Source organism: Dermochelys coriacea, chromosome 3, assembly GCF_009764565.3.
Source record: "Dermochelys coriacea isolate rDerCor1 chromosome 3, rDerCor1.pri.v4, whole genome shotgun sequence".
Classification (NCBI taxonomy): domain Eukaryota; kingdom Metazoa; phylum Chordata; order Testudines; family Dermochelyidae; genus Dermochelys; species Dermochelys coriacea.
In genome coordinates this window covers 126,326,992-126,350,260 of record NC_050070.1, presented here as the reverse complement: position 1 = coordinate 126,350,260, position 23,269 = coordinate 126,326,992, and positions in this window count along the sequence as shown.

The following is a 23,269-nucleotide window of genomic DNA, read 5'->3' as shown; positions in this document are numbered from 1 at the left end:
CAACAGAACCACTAACCCAGGAACCTATCCTTGCAACAAAGCCCGTTGCCAACTGTGTCCACATATCTATTCAGGGGACACCATCATAGGGCCTAATCACATCAGCCACACTATCAGAGGCTCGTTCACCTGCACATCTACCAATGTGATATATGCCATCATGTGCCAGCAATGCCCCTCCGCCATGTACATTGGTCAAACTGGACAGTTTCTACATAAAAGAATAAATGGACACAAATCAGACATCAAGAATTATAACATTCAAAAACCAGTTGGAGAACACTTCAATCTCTCTGGTCACTCAATTACAGACCTAAAAGAGGCAATACTTCAAAAAAAAAAAAAACCTTCAAAAACAGACTCCAATGAGAGACTGCTGAATTGGAATTAATTTGCAAACTGGATACAATTAATTTAGGCTTGAATAGAGACTGGGAGTGGATGGGTCATTACACAAAGTAAAACTATTTCCCCATGTTTATCCCTTCCCCACCCCCCAGTGTTCCTCAGATGTTCTTGTCAACTGCTGGAAATGGCCCACCTTGATTATCACTACAAAAGGTTCCCCTCTCCCCCCCGCTCTCCTGCTGGTAATAGCTCACCTTAAGTGATCACTCTGGTTACAGTGTGTACGGTCACATCCATTGTTTCATGTTTTCTATGTATATAAATCTCCCCATTGTATTTTCCACTGAATGCATCCAATGAGGTGAGCTGTAGCTCACGAAAGCTTATGCTCAAATAAATTTTTTAGTCTCTAAGGTGCCACAAGTCCTCCTTTTCTTTTTGCGAATACAGACTAACACGGCTGCTACTCTGAAACCTGTCATAAGTGAATATGTACAACTTATGTCTAATCAAAAATATAAACACTGTGCCAGGGCTGATACTGTAACCCTAATTCATGCAATAGTCTTTCCACACACAAGGAGTGCCACTGAGTTTATAAGAATTATTCATGAGTGAGATTCACAGGATTAGGCATTGTCCTTATGAAAAGGCTAGAAGTGTAAGCTCCACTCAGAAACATATGCCCATGCAGATCTGCCAAAAGTAATGTAACAGCATCAGTGGTGTTGGAACAGGTTTTATAGTGGGGATGCTGAAAGCCATTGAACAAAACTGTAAACCCTGTATATGATGGAAACCACTTCAAGTCAGGGGGTGCTACTGCAGCACTCCTAGTTCCAGCACCACGACCAGCATAGCACATAAGATCTGTTGCTTCATAGTGCACAGAGACACCTCTGCTTTTTTCCAACATGCTTTAAATATTTATGGATGACTGCATGGTACCTAAAGAAATCATGGGGTTTCAACTCCTTCTTTGTTTGCCACAGTAAATGTTTAGAAGCCCTGGAGTCTGGACGTATTTGCACCATCTATTAAATCTGGTTATCTTTACACAATTACTAATATTTTGTTCTTGGTTTTTAAGTAGCACTTTAATAGAGTTGGGGCCTCATGTTAACCAGCAGCTTTCCTGTGGAATTAGATTAAAATAGTGACTGTACAAATGTATGTTAATGTTGCTTTGATTTTAATCTAGTATGAGGAAAATACAGAAGTGAAACCATGCAAAACTATTCCTATGTCAGAGGAGACATTTAACTGGAAACTAATTCTACTTGATCCTTTCCAACCACAGCCATTATTATGTATGCTACAGTAGCTTGTGCGGACAGGTCAACCTTTTCCTTCACTGAGTTGTCCTAAAATATTTATCAAGCAGACTATTGACTGCTGGGGGTGAGTCTATACTTTGTTATATTGTTGCAGAGGATGGTCTTTAAAAACTCAAGGCCTGATTTGCATTTAAACGAAGGGCTCTTGACACCACTATGGCAGTGTAGCGGGTCCTTACGCTCACTTGAGATGTGTTTTAGAGTCACTTTAAGACCCCTTTATGCTACCAGAGTAGTAAAAGTGTACCCTCAGGTAAAAAACTCAAGCTGTTGGAGCTAACTGTACCACAGTATTTCAGTATTTACCATTACCACACGGTCTGCAGAATCCCCATGTACTTAGAATGAAAGTCCACGAATAACATAAGTATGCTTACTGCAAATAGTAAATGTCAGAATTGTAATGACACCCACTGCACCTATTTTACTCACATATATTGGTTCTTCCAGAATCTGATGTCTACATGATTATCACAATAACCATGCATTATGCTGATGAGCTTATATGTAACATCTGGTTAAAGCACCTGATCTGAATATAATCAGCCAGTTTGCTGTGCTGGGTTAGAGAGTTTTCTTTTATACAAAGAATACTATAACCTTTTAATTCTGCTTTTCATGTCTCAAATGAAGACCCTTTGAGGGTTGAACTCTTAATCAAATCATGCTTTCTTTTCTGTTGTAGTTTATTACTTTTTGGGCTTTTAAAAAAAAGTTTGATTTTTGGTTTCTTTCTCTATATCTTGGTGTGCAATAGCCTCCTTTTTATTGGTTTGAAGGAAATTGTCAACTAATATGTTAGAATAGAAAGAAAATGTGTTTGATTCTTGGAGTTTTGGATGGAAGGATTCAAAGTAGTATCCCTCACCTTAGATCTTGCCATGTGTTGTGTTAAGGAGGCTATCCATCTCCCAGCAAGTTTGGTTGCAATGTCTTAGGCCATTTACAGGTTACTGTGTTTTAATTTTATACATTAATTAGTCCTTGTTCAATTAAAGAGACAATGTACCTCTGCTTTAGGGTTAAGGTGGGCTACAGAGAGCTGGCTCTGAGGGGCCCAGTCACTGCAAGGAATCATTAAGAAACTAAAGCCCAGATTCTCAAAGGTATTTAGGTTCTAACTTCCATGGAAAACAGTGGGAATAAGATGTCTAAATACCTTTGAGAATCTGGGCCAAAGAATCTTTGAGACAACTGGGAGAGGTCAAGGAGTCCTATGGGAAGGAAGGGATAATAGGGGGAAAAAGAGGGGCCCAAGGATCAAGACAGATTGATCCTGGGGTGAAGGGTGTGTGAAGTTTTCATGCTTTGTCTTGACCTAGACTTGCCCTCAAGATTTGTAGAAATCATGTATCATACATAATGAGAACTGTGCAAACTGTTCACAGTGCAACCTGAATCCATGTGAGACTTGCCTCTTCTAGGGTTTTATTGCAAAGAGAAAACTCAGCTCAGGTTCCTAGAAATATCCCCGTTAAAGTTCACAAGCCTTTTGAGTGAACCTGGGCCTGGTTTAGAGTGATGCTGCACCAATTTATGGTTTTGGAATCTGAACTAGATCTGCGTTTGGTGTGCAGAGTTCAGATCTGGATCTTGAAACACCTCTCTAAATAAGGTAAGGGCTGCTCGCACTGTCTCTCATCAAAGTCACTGAATGGAGTGTTAGGTGTTCATTCAAATCTGAAGCTCAAAACAGAAGTCCAGCAGTTGGAGGGCTTGTGAAGAATACTGTGGTTTGAATTCCCAAAGCATCTAAATTTCATACAGCCCTCATTATAACCTTTGGAGAAAAGAAAATTCCCTGTAATCCTTGTTCTCTCTAGGCAGTAGTTATAATAATGACACCTCTTTCCGCTTTGCTATAATCAGTTTTCTTTCTTTCCTTTGACTCTGTAGAAAAAGAATGGGTGTTCTGAGGTTGAATAAGGTCCAGCAGCTGCTTTGTGTATTGAAGTCAATGGCAGCTCTGTGCCGAGGCCAGGCTCTGGAAGAGAAACCTCGGATTGGAATGTTTACTAAGGAACTCAGAATCAGGTTTGTCTGGAGAGAAGATTCAGTGTTTGTATTAATGGCATCGGCACTCAGAGCAGTCTGAATCTGTTCAGACTTCTGAAAACCTCTATTTCACACTGGGCATGTTCTAAAGCTTACCTCAGGCCTTAACAAAATCAATCCCATGATCTCATTTGTAGAATCTCTCATACTAGTAACTTGATTGTACCTATGCTTACAGGTACAGTTATCACATGGTGCGACTCTCTGAAAGTGTGAAATACTTCAGTTCTTCAGAGCTGAGCTCTGGATTTCTGAGAATCAAACTTCAATTTTAAAATTATAGTTACAAATGTCCCTTTGTAAGGGCAGTTCACTAGCTGTTGTACTGACTGATGGGTGTTTTGAAAAATAAAATAAAGTAAAAAACCAAACAAACAAACCCTAGAGTTTTACTTGTGAATTTATTTTCTTTCTTTTACTTCTCTCATTGATTTCATTGTGGCTACCTGGAGAATAACAACTTATCCAAGATGAATAAGGGTGTCTGTCAGAGTCTGGTTTATGGTATATTCCTCTGTGTCAACATTTTCATTTTCAGTTGTTTCTCATGTTACCTAAAATATTTTTTCCACTTTTTTTCTCTCCCTCTCTTTTTTTTTACACCATAGAATCATAGAAGATTAGGGTTGGAAGAGATCTCAGGAGGTCATCTAATCGAACCCCCTGCTCAAAGCAGGACCAACCCCAACTAAATCATCCCAGCCAGGACTTTGTAAAGCTGGGCCTTAAAAACCTCCAAGGATAGAGATTCCAGCACATCCCTAGATTCCAGTGCTTCACCATCCTCCTAGCCTAGCTACATCTTCTTTGGATCCCCCCTTCAGGTAGTTGAAGGCTGCTATCAAATTCCCCCCTCACTCTTCTCTTCTGCAGACTAAACAAGCACAGTTCCCTCAGCCTCTCCTCATAAATCATGTGCCCCAGCCCTGTAATCATTTTCGTTGCCCTCCACTAGACTCTCTCCAATTTGTCCACATCCTTTCTGTAGTGGGGGGCCCAAAACTGGATGCTATACTCCAGATGTGGCCTCATCAGTGCCGAATAGAGGGGAATAATCACTTCCCTCGATCTGCTGGCAATGCTCCTACTAATGCAGCCCAGTGTGCCATAGCTTTCTTTGCAAAAAGGGCACATTGTTGACTCATATTCAGCTTCTTGTCCACTGTAATCCCCAGGTCCTTTTCTGCAAAACTACCGCTTAGCCAGTTGGTCCACAGCCTGTAGCAGTGCATGGGATTCTTCTGTCCTAAATGCAGGACTCTGCGCTTGTCCTTGTTGAACCTCATCAGATTTCTTTTGGCCCAATCCTCCAATTTGTCTAGGTCACTCTGGACCCTATCCCTACCCTCCAGCGTATCTACCTCTCCCCCCAGCTTAGTGTCATCCATGAACTTGCTGAGGGTGCAATCCATGCCATTATCCAGATCATTAATGAAGATGTTAAACAAAACTAGTCCAGGACCAACTCCTGGGGCACTCTGCTTGATACCAGCTGCCAATTAGATATCGAGCCGTTTATCACTACCCATTGAACCTGACAATCTAGCCAGCTTTCTACCACCTTATAGTTCATACATCCAATCCATACTTTTTTAACTTGCTGTCAAGAATACTGTGGGAGATTGCATCAAAAGCTTTGCTAGTCAAGGTATATCACATCCACCGCTTTCCCCATATCCACAGAGCCAGTTATCTCATCATAGAAGGCAATCAGGTTGGTCAGGCATGACTTGCCCTTGGTGAATCCATGTTGACTGTTCCTGATCATCTTTGTCTCCTCCAAGTGCTTCAAAATGGATTCCTTGAAGTCCTGCTCCATGATTTTTCCAGGGACTGAAGTGAGGCTGACTGGTCTGTAGTTCCCCAGATTCTCCTTCTTCCCTTTTTTTAAAGATGGGCACTATATTTTCCTTTTTCCAATTGTCCGTGACCTCTGCTGATTGCCATGAGTTTTCAAAGATAATGGCCAATGGCTCTGCAATCATATCAGCCAACTCCCTCAGCACTCTCGGATGCATTAGATCCAGACCCATGGACTTGTGCATGTCCAGCTTTTCTAAATAGTCCTTAACCTGTTCTTTCACCACTGAGGGCTGCTCACCTCCACCCCATACTCTGCTGCCCAGTGCAGTAGTCTGGGAGCTGACCTTATTTGTGAAGACAGAGGCAAAAAAAACATTGAGTACTTCAGCTTTATCCACATCATCTGTCACTAGGTTGCCTCCCCCATTCAGTAAGCGTCCCACACTTTCCCTGAACGTCTTCTTGTTGCTAACATACCTGTAGAAACCCTTCTTGTTACCCTTCACATCCCTTACTAGCTGCAACTCCAAGTTTGCTTTGGCCTTCCTGATTACACCCCCGCATGCTCGAGCAATATTTTTATACTCTTCTCTAGTCATCTGTCCAAGTTTCCACTTCTTGTAAGCTTCTTTCTTTTTTGTGTTTAAGCTCACCAAAAATTTCTCTGTTAAGCCAAGCTGGTCGCCTGCCATATTCTTTCTGCATATCAGGATGGTTTGTTCCTGCGCCCTCAATAAGGCTTCTTTAAAATACAGCCAGCTCTCCTGGACTTCTATCCCCCATATATTAGCCTCCAAGGGGATCCTGCCCATCAGTTCCCTGAGGGAGTGAAAGTCTGCTTTTGTGAAGTCCAGGGTCTGTATTCTGCTGCTTTCCTTTCTTCCTTGTGTCAGGATCCTGAACTTGACCATCTCATGATCACTGCTGCCCAGATTGCCACCCACTTCTACTTCTCCTACCAATTATTCCCTGTTTGTGAGCAGCATGGCCCCTAGTTGGTTCCTCCAGCACTTGTACTAGGAAGTTGTCCCCAACACTCTACAAAAACTTCCTGGATTTTTTGTGCACTGTTATATTGCTCTCCCAGCAGATGTCAGGGTGATTGAAGTCCCCCCAGGAGAACCAGGGCCTGTTGCAACTTCTGTTAGTTGTCCGAAGAAAGCCCTGTCTACCTCATCCTCCTGGTCTGGAGGTCTATAGCAGATGCTCACCATGACATTGCCCTTGTTGCTCTTGCCTCTAAACTTAACCCAAAGACTCTCAACAGGCTTTTCTCCAGTTTCATGCTGGAGCTCTGAGCAATCATACCACTATCTTACATACAGTGCAACTCCTTGACCTTTTCTCCCCAGCCTGTCCTTCCTGAACAGTTTATACCCATTCATGACAGTGCTCTAGTCATGTGAGTTACGCCACCAAGTCTCTGTTATTCCATCACATCATAGTTCCTTGACTGTGCCAGGACTTCCAATTCTTCCTGCTTCTTGCCCAGGCTTCTTGCGTTAACTCGCCGATTGCCCAACTTTCTCAATATGAATCAGGAGGCCTCCCCTGTTGCATCTTCCTTCTTGTGTTTTCTCCAGGTATCCCACTTACCTCTGGGCTTAGGTCACTATCTCCCTACCTTCTGATAGAAGTCTACACAGAGATTGAGGGGAAAATTCTCCTCTGCCATCTGCACTAAAAATATCTCCTGGGTTTTCAATGTTTAATCCATATGCAGAATTTCCTCTGATATCAGAAGAATTTTGCCCCAAAATTGCATATCCCAGACAATTTTCTTGAAATCCTTTCCAGTTTTTTAAACTTTATCTTCTAGGTAGCATTTTTGGGAAGTTTCATTTGTGAAAAGTGCTACATAATAAAACCTTGGATTTTTGTCTATTTATTTTGACTCTGCTACACTTTGCCAATATTTGAATATACTATAGAAGAATGAATGTATTGTTTTATGACTACCTGTTGTGGGAGATGCCTTTAGTACCTGTCAGGGGAAGTTTGAAGATTATGTAATCTTCAGTGGTGAAATAGTGTTTGCAAACTGGATATATGTTCACAGATTTCTGAGAAATTAGTGTATCAAATACAGTTTTGTGGAAAATGATTTTATTAGCTCATACTAAATGGATGTTAAACATTAATTGGTTAACATCCTCTTCGTTTTTATCTAAGTATGTTGCACTTTTTACTTCACTAATTATTATGGTACAGCAACACCTATTTCAGAGGTCAGTCTGTGAAACAGCATGTATAACAATGCAGATCAAATCCATTTCATCCTCTTTGAATGGTATAACACCTCCTGCTAGCCTCACTTTCCAAAAGTTTCTTTCAAAACATCCATTAGATGGCAGTACAACCCAAATCTTAGCAGCGGAGAAAATGCTAGGTTCCAGACCGCAGTTCAAACAAGCTGCAGTTTTGGTTGATTGAAACAAGACAGTTGAAATTTCTGAAGAAAGTTGAACAGCAGTGTGTCAGAACTGTCCTCTCCAGTGAAATTATTGTCAAGCAGTGGACAGGAGTAGAGCATATCAGGATCATAGGGAGATAGTTTAGGAACTGAATTGTTTGTCAATTCTTTTTAACCACAGTTATCTATTATGAGGAAAGACACTTCATTCTCTAATGCCCCATCCACTAAGCACGTGCTTTGATTTCAGTGGGACTAATCACATGCTTAAGTGGCTTTGCTGAACTGGAGCTGAAGTTTTTGGTTAGCAACTTCATATTTATTCTGTACATGGGTTACAAAATACCATTTGTTTGAACCCTGCAATAGGCAAAAATTGTTGTTGTTTTAAACCCCCTGTGACCTGTTCCCTGAGGCTGCAGAATGTCTTCTGTAAGCTTTTGAGAACAATGTAGCATATATGAAATTTTCATTAACACACATTTCCAGGCTTCCTCTGTACAGAGAACATCATTACTCAGAAGGAATGTTGCCCAGTAACATATACTTTATGCTTATTTACCAAACTTTGAGGAAATGACTCACCACTAATTGCATTAGTCAGTTATCAGCTTAGCTGCTGCTTCTGATGAAAAACGCTTATTATAAAGCAGCAGCGTACCTGCATAAATAACCACATCACTGCCCTTGTTGGAGTTCAGATTGTTTCTTTCTGGGTTTACATGAAATGATGATGCTCTCATACTTCGTAAAATAAGCAAATGGAAAAATATCTTCTTGAACTAAGATCCGCATGTCATTCCTTTGTCTCTGCTTTCCATTCCCTCCCTACCTAAACTTGCACCATTGAAGTCAATAGGAGCTTGACTTCAATGGGTTCTGAGTCACCTCTTTGGTACTGTCATAAATATAAAGGGAAGGATAACCACCTTTCTGTATACAGAACTATAAAATCCCTCCTGGCCAGAGACAAAACCCTTTCACCTGTAAAGGGTTAAGAAGCTAAGGTAACCTCACTGGCACCTGACCAAAATGACCAATGAGGAGACAAGATACTTTCAAAGCTGGGGGAAGGGGACAAAGGGTCTGTCTGTCTGTGTGATGCTTTTGCCAGGAACAGATCAGGAATGCAGCCTTCCAACTCCTGTTAAGTTAGTAAGTAATCTAGCTAGAAAATGCGTTAGATTTTCTTTTGTTTAATAGCTGGTAAAATAGCTGTGCGGAATGGAATGTGTATTCCTGTTTTTGTGTCTTTTTGTAACTTAAGGTTTTGTCTAGAGGGATTCTCTGTGTTTTGAATCTGAGTACCCTATAAGGTATTTACCATCCTGATTTTACAGAGGTGATTCTTTTACTTTTTCTTTAATTAAAATTCTTATTTTAAGAACCTGATTGGTTTTTCATTGTTCTCAAGATCCAAGGGTTTGGGTCTGTGTTCACCTATGCAAATTGGTGAGGATTTTTATCAAGCCTTCCCCAGGAAAGGGGGAGTAGGGCTTGGGGGGTTATTGGGGGGGGGGGAAGACGTCTCCAAGTGGGCTCTTTCCCTGTTCTTTGTTTAACACGCTTGGTGGTGGAAGCATAGGGTTCAAGGACAAGGCAAAGTTTGTACCTTGAGGAAGTTTTTAACCTAAGCTGGTAAGAAGAAGCTTAGGGGGTTTTTCATGCAGGTCCCCACATCTGTACCCTAGAGTTCGGAGTGGGGAAGGAACCTTGGCCTTTCATATCATGCCTTGTGCAAGAAAGAGCTACTCAGTTTTCTTCCTCAAGTGCTCTTCCTTTCCTGTTTTAAATCCTTTTCAATAATCCGGGGTGGACAACCTGTGGTTCCAGAGCCACATGTGGCTCTTCAGAAGTTAATATGTGGCTCCTTGTATAGGCACAGACTCCAGGGCTGGAGCTACAGGCATTAACTTTCCAATGTGCTGGAGGGTGCTCACTGCTCAACCCCTGGCTCTGCCACAGGCTCTGCCCCCTTCCACCCCCTCCCTTGAGCCTACCATGCCCTTGTTCCCCCCCACCACACCCCCAGAGCCTCCTGCATGCTACAAAACAGCTGATCATAAGGTGCAGGGAGGGAGGGGAAGGTGTTGATCAATTGGAGAGATGGGAGTGTTTGGCTGTGTGATTCAAAGAATAGCAGTAGTCAGCTACACTTTCAATATTTACCTTAGAAAGGAAGAATAGATTTCTTCATCCTTCATCTCCAGAGCTTCCAGAATCTTCTCATACCTTTCATAAAAATAACAAGCAGGGAACCTGGGTTCTCTTCCCATCGCTGCCGCTGACAAGCTGTGTGCCCTTGAGCAAGTCACTTGACCTATCCAAGTGTCAGTTTCTCTTTATAAAACAGGAATAATTATGCATACTCACTTTTCAAACTGTTCTGAGATCTATGGTGAAAAGTTCTAAATAAGTATTATTATTAAGAAAAGTCTTATTCTTGCTTGAGTTGCATTTAAACTTACTACCTTCTTTGCAGCTCTAGCTGCAACTCCAGGGTGACCAACCTCCCAGCTAGTTTCCAATGTGATTGGGTTTAGCGAGTTTGCTTTTTGTGCTGGACCCTGCTATCCCTTTGAGGCAGCAGATACCAATTCTGAGCTCGATTCCTTATTGTTTGAGAATTCTGCAGCTGTGACAAAAGAAATATTGTGTTCTGTGTGCTTTGGTGCGGGAGGAGATACTCCTAAATAAAACGATTATCATCATTTATTGTACTTCAACTCTGTGCTCTCCAGTTTGGCTCTAAATCTGGTATTTTTGTTGTTGTTTGTTTTCCTTGCACAGCACTAGGGTTCAGCCTTTGATAAGATTTCATCTACCGTTAAACATCCCCTTCACCTTTAGAAAACCAAACTTTGAGGCCTGTAAGGAAGTTATTTCCCTTCCCTCTTCACAGAGTTGATGGTTTTTTAAAGTATGATGGGGGGCTGATGGGTGTGGGGAGGGAGGTGAGTGGGGGGGATGTAGGGGAGACATAGACAGCAGTTACCTAACTGCAAGTATGAAATGCATTTGGATTTAATAAAGGTAGTGAGCAAAGGGATGGGACTTGAGCAAGAGGAAAGCCTTGATGCCTTTGACAAGTCTTTTCTTTATTCTTTTGAGCTAATTGTGTCATTTGACAAGCTGGCATCAGGGTACAATGAAATTCTGACAGGCTAATTTGAGCTTGCATTTCCAATGAAACGTACATACGGCACTCATTATATTTAGTGACAATCAGTGTCATTTTCTGCTTAAATGCAAACAGCTCAGTACATTTGTTCAGCTGCCTATCTGTAAGTGAAGCAAGCAGCCCTTTGATGGAGCTGAGCAAAAGAGTTTGGTTGAGGGGGTGGGAAGACGGGGGGCATTTGAACTTTTGACGACATCCTGGGTGTAGAAAAGGGTAGTGGGCGAGCCTGAATATTACACTGGTCTGAGTGAGCAGGGAAGAGACAGCCCGATAATTGCCATTAATCTTCTATTTGACATGGTGAAATGCTGAGAATGTTCGCTCTTCTACAGTAATGGAGCTTCAGGCTGAAAGGACTGGTGACAAACTGTTGCCTAGTTAGCAGCCTTCTGGACTTTTGAGTAAACACAAAAATACTCATCATTGTTTTAATCTTCACAAATTGTTTATACTGGTTTGGATTCAAGTATACAAAGTAAAAATGGCTTATGGATTTAAAGGGCAAACACAGAAACGTCCATGGTATGATGGCTCTGTATCAGAGAGGATAGAAATAATAAATTACAAAACACGTTAGGTGTATTGAGTAGATTTGACTACTTGATGGCACTGTGAAGTATCGTTTTTCTATTCTATTCTGTACAGGTGCTTATACCACCCTCATCGCAGTAATAGCTGAGTGCCTTCCAGTGCAGTAAGTGACGCGATTAACATCTGTCATGTCTGTTTTGTGATATTCCTGGGAGTAAGTGGATAGGCTCTGAATGGAGGATGAAATCTCCTCCTGAGATGGAGAGCAATCAGAGGAGAGACTATTTCATTACATAGGTAATACCATGCATCAGCAAAGATTAAAGACCCCTTCCTTTAAAACTCTTGGTGCTGTAGGGCTACTTGAGTCACCAAGTTTGTGTGCTCACTGCATACACAAGTTCAAATCCTGGTTAAAGTCACAAGTTTGTTGATCTCTTCTTAATTCCCTCACAAGGGCCAAGAGAAATTGCAGACATTCAGTTTCTGACTTTTTCAGTCAAATTTCATTAAATGAAACATGTGCTGAATAGAAATGTGCTTACGTAGTCAGAAAAGGGACCACATGGAAATGACACCCTCTTAAGCAACAGATCAGCTCCCTGTAGAGGTATGGTTATATTTTTTGATTTTGATGATTACATTTTTACTCTTGGCAGAGAGAATTGGGTTCTATGCTGGCTCATACATCATCATAATTGATAACCAAGTTCAATTTGCAGAATTTTTAATAGTAGTGATAAGTGCAAAATAACTCCAACAAAGCTTGAAATTCACTTTCTGCCCTGACATTATAGAGCTAGTGATTAGTTTTCTTTTAATGTCATCTTTTACTTGTAAACTGAGCAAATTTGAGCTGGCATCACTGAGTGGCTATAAACAGCAGCCATATGATGTCATATTGGGGGAAAAAATCTCTTTTCAGAGTAGAACTGCATTGTACATTTAAAAATTTGGTTTCCAGTAATATAGTTATTTAGTTTTAGGGGACAATCCTCCACTTTGTTACATCAGCTTTACTAGATGTAACACTATAAATCTGGAGTTACACCAATTTTCTGCCAGTGTAACGGATTGTAGAATTGTGACCTTCCTGTGATGACGCTATAATGCAATATGATGATCCAAATTTTAATGCTAATGCACTGCATTCAATTTTTGGATTGGAATCCATGTTTAGTTCCACCAGGGCAACTTTGTGTGACATAAGTCATGGTTTGGATCTGATCCAACAAGTTGGTGTGCTGTAAACACCTTGTTTCCCCTCCAGTGTTCAGAAGGCTTCAATGTAATTTATTCCAATCAGGATGTACTTTGACAAGCCAGCTGAATGGGATGCAGCTGTTGTAGTTAAATATTCCTCTCCCCATCCCTTTTCAGGTTTTCCCAGATGTCATCTTCTTCAGGGTGACAAAGCACACTCCACAGTATAGATACAGGCAGTGGTTGGGAGGAAGTGGGGATGGGCTGGAAGGAAAAGAAGCCCATTCTGCTCATTACTGAGAAGAGCTGGACAATGGGATTTGATTGGAAAACCCTTCTCCGCTGATGAATAATTAACGCCCTGGGACACTGAACTTGATACTGATTGTGCATTTGATGAACATCTTAAAAATCCTATATATAGAAACAGGTATTTTTCAATAATGTGAATCCTGATAAACATACTGAACTAATGAGCCTTTAAATGCCTCAGATGCTAACTGACCTGATCTGAATGTTGCTTGTTTTATGCTTCTGATAACTAAAGTGTTGGAACCCAACATAGTTCCATTCCACTACTCACTCTTACCTAATGATGGGCATTGCAGGGCACTTTACATTTCAATAAAGATACCTGCCCTCTAAGAGCAACCTTAAAAAGACAAGTCTGGCTTTTGCAAAAGAGAGAACTTCAGAGGTAAGTTGTATGCAGTTACGTCAAATATTGGTTAGGAGATACAATATTATCCGCTTTTTGGTAACACTATTCAGATGTATACAATTGTAGCTAAAAGCTATTGTGCTTGAACTTAACCAAATAACAAATACCGGAAACGGGTTCAGTATTGTATTTCAAGAAAAGATTTGGCATCTCTACACCTGATTCTCATCTCTCATTGTTATAAATCAGGAGTTATTCCACTGTAGTCAGTTGAATTACACCAGAGTAAAACTATTGTAAACAAGATCACAACTGGGCTCTGTCCATCCATCTTATCTTTCAGCTTGTCTATCAATATCATTCTATCACTGCAGTCTGAATGCCTCCCAAGTACTTACAAATAGAATCAATAAACTTGATATATTCTTTGTACAGCAAAGGGCCCCAGGAATCACAAGGCAAGCCTAGCTAATTATCCAGTCCTTGACCATGTGTATCTGTTTAAGGTTCTTCTCTCCTCCCTGATTACCTGACTATTAAGCTGACCTGAGCGGAGCTGTAGGACTTTCAACCATGCATCTAATTTGTGCTGCCATTTTATTCCTGGAGTTTTGTTCTTCCCTTGCAACTAGCAGATTTGTGTTTGCTGACTATATCTAGAACAACGAGGAGGTGCTGTTGATATACTCCACAGTCACCATTCTCTCTGTGGACTGAGGATCTAATTCTGCTGCCGCGCTGGTGTAAAGGACCTCCTCTGAAGACAGTGGAGTTACATCTTTGTAAAACTGGGGCAAGGGAACCTAGAATCAAGTCAATTAGAATCAGTGGATTCTGACATCTGCTGGCTGACATGGCTTTAATGTCTTGTATCCCTGCCCCCTGGGGCTAGGAAATGAAGTCCAGTGTTTTACTAGCACTCCTATGTGACACCTCATTTCACAAAGAGAATCACATCTCCCCTGTTGTTCTTCCTGTCTCTTTTGACTGAAGATGAAAATCCTAATGCCCGTCTTGAAACTGGCTCTCTTTTTCGAGTTGTTATAATAATAATTGGGCTGGAATTCTTGCTGCATCTCTAGGAGGTGCAGCACAGAAATACAACCCCTAGGAGCAAGGAGAGGGTGTGAGTGAGAGAAACTAAAGCAGCTTTGCTGTCCAGGGATTCTGCGGTGTTCCCAGGGCCAGTGCAGCACCCAGTGTCCATTTGTTTTAATTTATAGCAGCTTCCTAAGGGCTGCTCCATGGCCTTGTGTATAGTACAGGGACTCCTTTCAACTCCAGCACACCAATTAATACCACTTGTAATGGTTGTTTCTGTGACAGGCTCCTGTCCACTACAGATACTTGTCTAAGGCCCCTCCATTTCACAAAGGACAGCCAGCCAGCTGATTGTAACTTCCTATGAGAAATGCCTTGAGCCAGATTCCAAGAACTGTTCCAAAGGTGAAAGGCTCTGTAACCTGCTACAAATCCCCTGAGCCATGCAGTCCCCCTTGAACTTTGCTCTTTTGTCACCAGAATGACCTGTGGGTAGCCACATCACCTTTTAACACTGTTCTGTTTGCTCACCATCTGAAAAACAGCACAGCTAACTCCGCTTTTGTTTCTTGACAAGCCTTCAAGATATATTTAATTCCTCGTCATAGCCCTATTCTCACTCTTCTCACAGTGTACTGATTCTATTCTCCTTGAAATCACAAACCTGGACGAATTCTTATGCAAGTAATGTGGTATGGCAAAGATTACAGGTTCAGATGCAAATGCGCAGTGAACTGCTGGATTCTGATATCCAAAATCAAATTGTGACCTTCACTTGAATGCAGAGTTCTGCTTACAATTAGTCACAATATTGTCTCCACAAATCAAAGAGGCCATTACTAGGAAATGTTTTTAAAACAATAAAAATATCAGCAGGGTGTGCAACTGTCAGATCAAAGAAGAATCAGTGTACAATGTATCCCTTATTTTCTGAACAGTGCAAAGGAGATGTTAAGGGTTGCAGTTTACTACAGCTGTGATTCCCTGAGATCTTTCGTCAGGATAACTAGCTTCTGTTTGCTGTGATCGGTCTTGATTTCTCCCTGCATAGTGTCCAGTCCTGACAAATGAGGTGTCTGTATGAGTTAAGTTTTCAGAATGAGTGAACTGAGCTGAGCTGAAAACTTCATCATTTGGTTATTTCAAGAGAGCTGTACTCTGAAACAGAGGCCAAAAAGAATAGTCTGCTTTGGAAGAATGTTTGTCACAGTTAATGTAAACAGAAAGCTAAAGGGTAATTAAAACTACTTTGCATTTTTCTATGACAAAAACTCCCAAAATGCTATAGAGCCACCTTGCAGGTGGAAACATGGTGGCCATTGTGCCCCAGCAAAACTGTGCAACAGTGGTTTTAGGAACAGATGTGAAGAAGGATTTAACTATTTGAAACTAAAAATGAAATTTAGGTCTGCAGAATATAATTTCTTAAAACGGAATTTGCCAGGAGGCTGGGGCTAAAATTCTTACCCTTGTGAAAATTATCAAGAGACCTTTTAGGAAAAGGCAACCTCATTTGCTCAACTTAGCAGTTTAAAAGTTCACCAGGATGACTGGCATTCATGCTCTGAATATATTATGAAACCTTGTGACGATAAAAGGCCAGACTCTGAGCTAAGATCCTTATCCTTTCCTCTACTCAGGCAGCGCAAAATGACTGGATTCTGGCTGCTCATGGCCAGCAGGGAATTTTTCTGGTGCTGAAGAACTCCCCTCTGGTGTAAAGCTGTCAGAGGCAGCTCCAGCTCCTGCCCCTGCCCCAACCCCACCCGCAGTGTAGGGAATGTGTAAGGGAGAGCAGAGATGGAGAGGGACATGTGGAGCTCTGCCCTGCAACATCTATCCTCCATTGATAGAGGGTCCATTAAGTTCCATCACTGCAATAAGGATGCTACATTAATTATGTAAATTAGAGCAACTCCTCATGTGTTCCAGCACAGACTGACTTTCAAAATCTACTTCTATGTTTTAGCGAATGGATGGACCTTAATGTTTAACATTTAAATCAAATGTTTAATTTTAAAGATTTAAAGTTCTACTTATGAGGGTTAAGCCCAGTATTAAAGCAAGAGGGAAAATGGATTTACATTCTCTACCATTAGATTTCCATGCTCCTGTTAACATAAATATCACCCCTTGGAAGATGGCTGCTTCCAGCCAAAAACTCAGACATGTCAATTGAGATTAAAAGTACGAGGTTTACTGCGATAAAATGCTGAGCGTGCTCTGTTCCCATTGAACAATGGGGTAGCAAAAGGCTCTTGGCACCTTACCGGAGACATCTTGTATCTTGTAGGGCCTGATCCTTAATTTTTTTTTAAATATTTGTCTCAGTTTATGGATGATGGGAGGTGGTTGTTCTCTTGTGAACTTTCCGATGGCTAAGCAGAATGAAGACAGTTTTTTCTTTCAATAGCTCAGCGGTCAGAGCCTTGGTTAATAATCTTGTCTGAATAACCAACATTATTGCTCTATTAGAGAGGAAAAAAAGATCACTAACTTGTATTCAGAAGCAAACACAAATCAGATTTTATAAGTGTTCTAGTTTTTTAAAACAGTCGTTCCTCCTGGTGCCATTCTCTGAGATGACAGATCCTGGGCTGGGAAGCAAGTGTAAACAACACACTGAAGCAGGTCACAATTCTTACAGCCCATGTTGATGTCATTGTGGTGCTGGGGTCACTCCAAGATTGTTGGTGTCACTTCAGCACACTCTACACTGCATGTGTCTCAATGACATTCAATTTGAAAGTGCTGGAAACGGCAGGGCTAGCAGACATATAATGACATGTAATCCACCATTTTGCGGCTGGCTCATAGATCTGTGTCAGTATGTTCCTGGCTCCCCTGAGCTTGCTTCACATCATTCATTACTTACCAACACATGGAGCTTCATAAAGCTGCAAAATGTCTTATATAGAGAAGCCTGAGTCCTCACGATAGATTTCTTACAATGTGCAATGTCAGTCAGTTGTATGGAGACATTAATAAGCGGATCTTGCAGACAAAGTATCTTGTCAATCCACCATTTGCAGATTTGCATAAATAGAGCTTTTGAGGGGATGCTTCAGAGTGGATCCATAGAAGCTATTTCACTGTACTTGTGATAATCTGTTTGGAGCAGTTTATGATATTAATAGTGCTGCGGCTTGGTTCAGTGTCGTTCTATGAGTAGAGCGCAGTGCTCTCATGTAAATGGATATTCAGATATGAAATTATTATAAAAATATTCTTACATTTACTAAAAGCGTGGACAATAAATTGGTAATGGGCACTCTCTCCTGAAAGCCCGTGCTGTACTCAGGATACTTTTCATTAAACCAGGCAGGATCTAAATCCATCCCATTTTTTTTTTTTGGTCACTTTCACCTACCTCTGCACTTTCTGGTTCTGATCATAAGTGAAAGCAGAAAGGACCCATAACTTCTGGTTTGGCTAAGCACCACTTGGCACAGGACATAGCAGCAAGACTCAAAGGTGACTTTGCAGCACATATATGCCTCCTGTCTTCTGATACTGGGACCAACTGCTAAACCAGCTGTCAAGGGTGGCTTTAACTTGTGCTAGCAGGAAACCGCCCCCAAGGTGAAAGTCAGCATTTCTGGCATGAAGTGTCCATAGTGAGGGCCTTGATCTAGGTCAGGATGTTTTCATGAAATTTCTAGTCCAGTCCTGCAGACACAAGGAGTTTGGTTGGACCTGTAGAACCATATTCTGTTCTCAGTCACATTGATGTGAATGTGACTTCAGATTTACTCTGACTTAAATTGTGACAATTTATCCCCTTGAACTTTTTGAGGTTCTCCCTTCAAAAGAACTAACTGTTTAAGTCCATTCATGTCTCCCTTCTTCTGTCCTCAGTTGTTTTTCTTCTATTAAAATACAGTAGAATCTTGTAATTGGATAAAGTAGACTAATGTTCCAGTTAAATGGATAGCAACCATCCCAAGCCAATGTCTGTTCTGATTAAGATAAGAGATTATTTAAACAAAAATCAGTTTGAAAAGGTTTTGAATGACAATACTGAATAAAGGTGGCATTACCTGTATTTTTATCTTTAACCCTGAATTCTGTATTAAAAGGCAGAGGTTCGTAGCAGCTCACCAATTAGAAGTATCCCAATGAAGAGGAATATCCAGTATAGCACACTCCAACTTTGGTATAATAATCAACATTGTCTTGAATCGATTTCAAAGGGAAAGATTGCTTGCTATGAATTCACTCCAGACGCAGATTCAGACCATTGTTATGTTTCTGTGCAAACTTGGATGAACAACAACTTTTTAACTTGCTTCCAGCATTGAGTTCAATGGTTCCAGACGCTAGTCTGTGCAAGGTAGAGACAAAAGGTTGAGTTTACGAAGCCAACTAGAGGGTTTAGCTACACTACTCCCATTTGAAATTCGTTCAACTGGCCTCTCATTTTGGCTTCTTAAGTAGGTGGAGCTTGGTTTATGGGTGGAGCTTGGAGAGTGTCCCTCCTCGCCCTATCCAACCCAGACCTTATCCACTCACCTGCAGAAATTCCATGGGAATTGCTGTAGCTTTATAGTAGAAACTCCTCTGGCCATAAATTGAAGTAGTGTGTGTAGCTTTGTACCATCTACCCCAAAGCAGAAGCAGGTTCCCTCTACCCCTTTTGAGCGCTGTGTCAGATGGCCTTCAGACTTTTTACGCCAGTTGCACAGCTGGTATAGATGTTGGTGATAAGGGGCTTCCATGATCCATATGATAGGACATAGCCTCAGGATCTGGCTTATAATTTGGAATTCTCTAAGGTGCTTTGAAGCAGTGGGAATGGAGTTTTTTCTGCACAATGACGTTCAAGGTTTATTAATTAACTTAGCAAGCAGTCAATAATCACAAAGAATTAAGGGCCAGATTCTGCATTCTCAGAGTACACATAAGAGTCAGGTAGAATTGGAAAGTATGCGGAATTCTCCTTTCTGTACTCCCCTGCAGGAGCATGGTGGCCAAAACAGGTGGGAAGGGAGCAAGACCACACCTCTGACCCAGGCTGCACTCCATAAAGGGGTTCAGTAATGGGACATCCTGCAGTGCCCCCAGGAGCAATGGAAGCCATTCTGCCTCCCCCTGAGGTGGGGCAGCTCCCGAATGAAGTGTTGACGAAAGGCTGTGCCTGCAAGGCACAATTGGGCCTTTAGCTTCTAACCTCATTTACTAAATGTGTTTCTTCTGCCTCCTGCTTGTTTGTTCCTTTGTGTCTATCTTGGGAAGTGTATACAACAATATTACATTGTACATTTCTTTTCAGTTTCTATTAAAAACACCGATTAATTGATTTACTTCCCCCTTCACTCCAAACAGGTGAGCTCTGTGTGGGAGTGACACGCTGGGGAAATCAGAGTATCACCAGATGCTGTGAGCAAGGATGTTGCAGAAAAACGGGACTATTCGTTGTGGCAGGGGTGGACATCATGAGCCATTGCAAGAAAAAATGCAAAGCGTGAGCTTTTTGGTTGTGTGTGCAATGTACTCAGAGGCACTCAGGCCCCTGTTACTAAAGCGGGGGACTAGTCCTAAATTCATTTGTAACTCAACTTTGAGGAGAGCTTTGTCGTTTGCTCATATGCTGCTTTGATAGTTCTACAGCTGGAACAAGCCATTTTGATATGTCATTACTGATTTGATAGCATAACCTGGCAGCGTAAGATAAAGACACTTGTCTGTTCTTTCAAAATCCCATCAAGCTCACAGACTCTTTAAAATTCCAGCACTTAGAATAAAATTGGATGTTCTGTATGGAGGTAGAGAGTATTACATCTGTTTAAATGTTGAGAGAAACCACAGGGTGGTGAGAGGAAGAGATACTGACACTCCTATTAAGAGGAGGAGAAAGGGGGTATTCAGCAGAAATCACATTTCATTCTTCCAGGTTTGTTACATTAGGACTCTACTGAATAGCACTACACAATCAAATAATCTGCAGACATCATTTGCTCAAAACACCACTTCCTGGTTTAATGATTGGTTGTCGAATGCTTTGTATATGCAGCATTTTCTCTTTCCTATTTTTGAGAGTAACATTCTATCATTCAAACTTCTTTGCTTTTATCAGTGTTATAATATCTCTTGTCCAAATCACTGTAATTGAAGATTCTTTCCTGATACCTCCCAACAACTGCAGAGGGACAAAATATTTTGATTGTATTTTGTACTTATGCTTATAGTGAACAAGCAGAAAAGATACTGCCTGGCCTTCACTATTGTAAGGACAGGAGATGCCCTTTTTTTCTGCCCCAAAGTACCATTTTGGATGGCTCTATTTGATTGTTTTTTAAAAAATGCTGCTTTTTGTGGTCTCTTCAACCTGTTGCCCTTTTTTAAAAAGTTTCAACCCCTAACATTGTATCTGAATAAGAAAAAATGTACTTAGAGCAAAGTAGTATGTTTACAGGCTAGTTATGACATTTATTGTACAGTTAACTAAGGATTCCAATCATCAGGAGCACAATGTACCGAAAGAGCAGAGCTGCTTTTACTGCCATTGGGGAGGAAAGTACTCATCTTTGCGCCATCTCCACCCTGTAATTACATGTCCCTTTAAGGCCTCCATACTGTAATCAACAAAACCCAGTGCTGCCCGGGTTACATAGTAAACAAGCCTTCAGAGTGCGGAGAAGAATATAGAGTTCTGCTAAAAAGAGCATTAGCTTTTTACCTGTGTACATGCCTGCATTTACTTCCACAAGACACTACAAAGAATGGCCTTACACCTTGTACTCAAGTGCACAGCAGCTAGTGTCTAAATACCTAAGCACTGATTGACGAAAACACCCCTATTCAGGAAAGGTATTTAAGCATCTGCTTAAGTTTAATTGAAATTATTGTGATTTAAGGACATGCTTTAAGTTAAGCATGCACTTTAGTGCTTTCCTGAGTCAGCATCTTAGTTTGTAACACACAAGTATAAGACCTATGTGGGCTACAAATCTCATCTGAACTATTTAACTGACTGGTAGCTAGATATTGCTTTTCACTTAAATGCAATCATGGTATGATGAATCTTAGTGTCAAATTCTGCCCTTTTTAGCAAAACTATATTGTAGGTGTTTGGAAATGGTGTACAGTGCACCCTTTATTGCAATGTTAAGCACACAATTGGATTTCTACCCTATTAAAAACCATACAGGTGGGAAGTATCAAAGGATTCCCCAGGAAATGTGCAGAGGAGAAAAATCATTTGTGAGAAGGGAAGAAATGAAATGGAGACTTGTTAATATACATTCTACCATTCCAGAAGGGCAGAAGCAGAACCGTTTTAAGCACAATAAGACTGAAAAGTGATTGTAAAAATGACACTTCCTTAATCAACAGATCTGTTCCCTTTCTGTAGTCAATCAGATCTGCTGACCTGAGTGACAAAAATCAAGGTGGAAAACCAGGCCCTGTGGAAGTTTTATGGGAATTTTGCTATTGACTTCCATGGGGCCAGGATTTCACCCAACATTTTCACTGGTTTTCCTAACAAGCCTGCACAACTCTGAAAGAGTAGGTTGCATTCTATTCCTATTCACACATCTTCATCAGAATTTTTAACATTGTTCCAACTGCGAGGCCAAATTCTTTCCCTATTCACATCTCTTCAGTAATACTGAAGGCAATGGAGCTGCGCAAGTGTAACTGCAGGGGGAGAATCTGTCCTGCAGAATGCTTACTAGAGATGATAATTAAGTCTACAATTTAATCATGAGTATTTTTAGTAAAAGTCATGGACAGGTCAGGGGCAAAAAACACAAAATCATGGCCCCATGACCTGTCCATGACTTTTACTAAAAATACTCATGATTGGGGAGGGGGGCACTGCAGGGGAGGAACCCCAGGGGGCCCGCTGCAGGGGATGGAGCTTCGGGGGTCCCGCAGCTGCTGAGGGAAAGGGAGGCCCATCGCCGCTCTGGCCGCCACTGGGAGGGGAGTGCCCCAGGGAGCCCGCTGCTGCTCCAGCTGCCGTCGGGAGGGGGACGTCCCAGGGCCAGCCACATTAGCAGCTGCTTGGGTGGTCCCCGGGGCCACCAGAGCAGTGGCTGGTGCAGCTGGCTGCGAGACCGCGTAAGTGGTGGGGTGCTGAGCCACTCTAGCAGCGGGCCAGTATGGTTGCCCCAGGACTGCCTGAGCAGCTGGCTCCACGGCTAGCTGCTTGGGCAGCCCTGGGGTCAGCCACAGTGGCCACTGCAGAAGTCATGCAGATTGCAGGAGGTCACGGAATCGGTGATTTCTGCGATCTCCATGTGACAGACATGGAGCCCTAATGATAATGCACAGGTGGAAAAGAACCCTGTCTGACTTTTAAATCCCTGGGTGAATGTGCAGGCTGACAGTTAACAGATATCTGAGCAATTTTGATATGGACTCAGTAGGCCACAATATTCACAGATTTTTTTTATAGTCACTTTTCAGGATTGAACCACCCAAATGGTGCACAATTTACTGTTTCTCACCGACAAAATAACTTGTATTCATGCACCTAGTTAGAGCAGAAGTGCTGGAGCTGCTGCAAAGAGAAAATGGTGGGGTCCTCTCATTGAATTTTGGGCTGGGGAAAGGAACTAGGAGATGTAAGGAGTAGGGGAATTGGGACCCCCCCCGTGTGTGTGTGTGTTTAAAAATGAATAATTAGAAAATAATGGCCTGGCTCCATAATATTGGTAATCCAGAATAATTGTGTTACTTTAAAACAG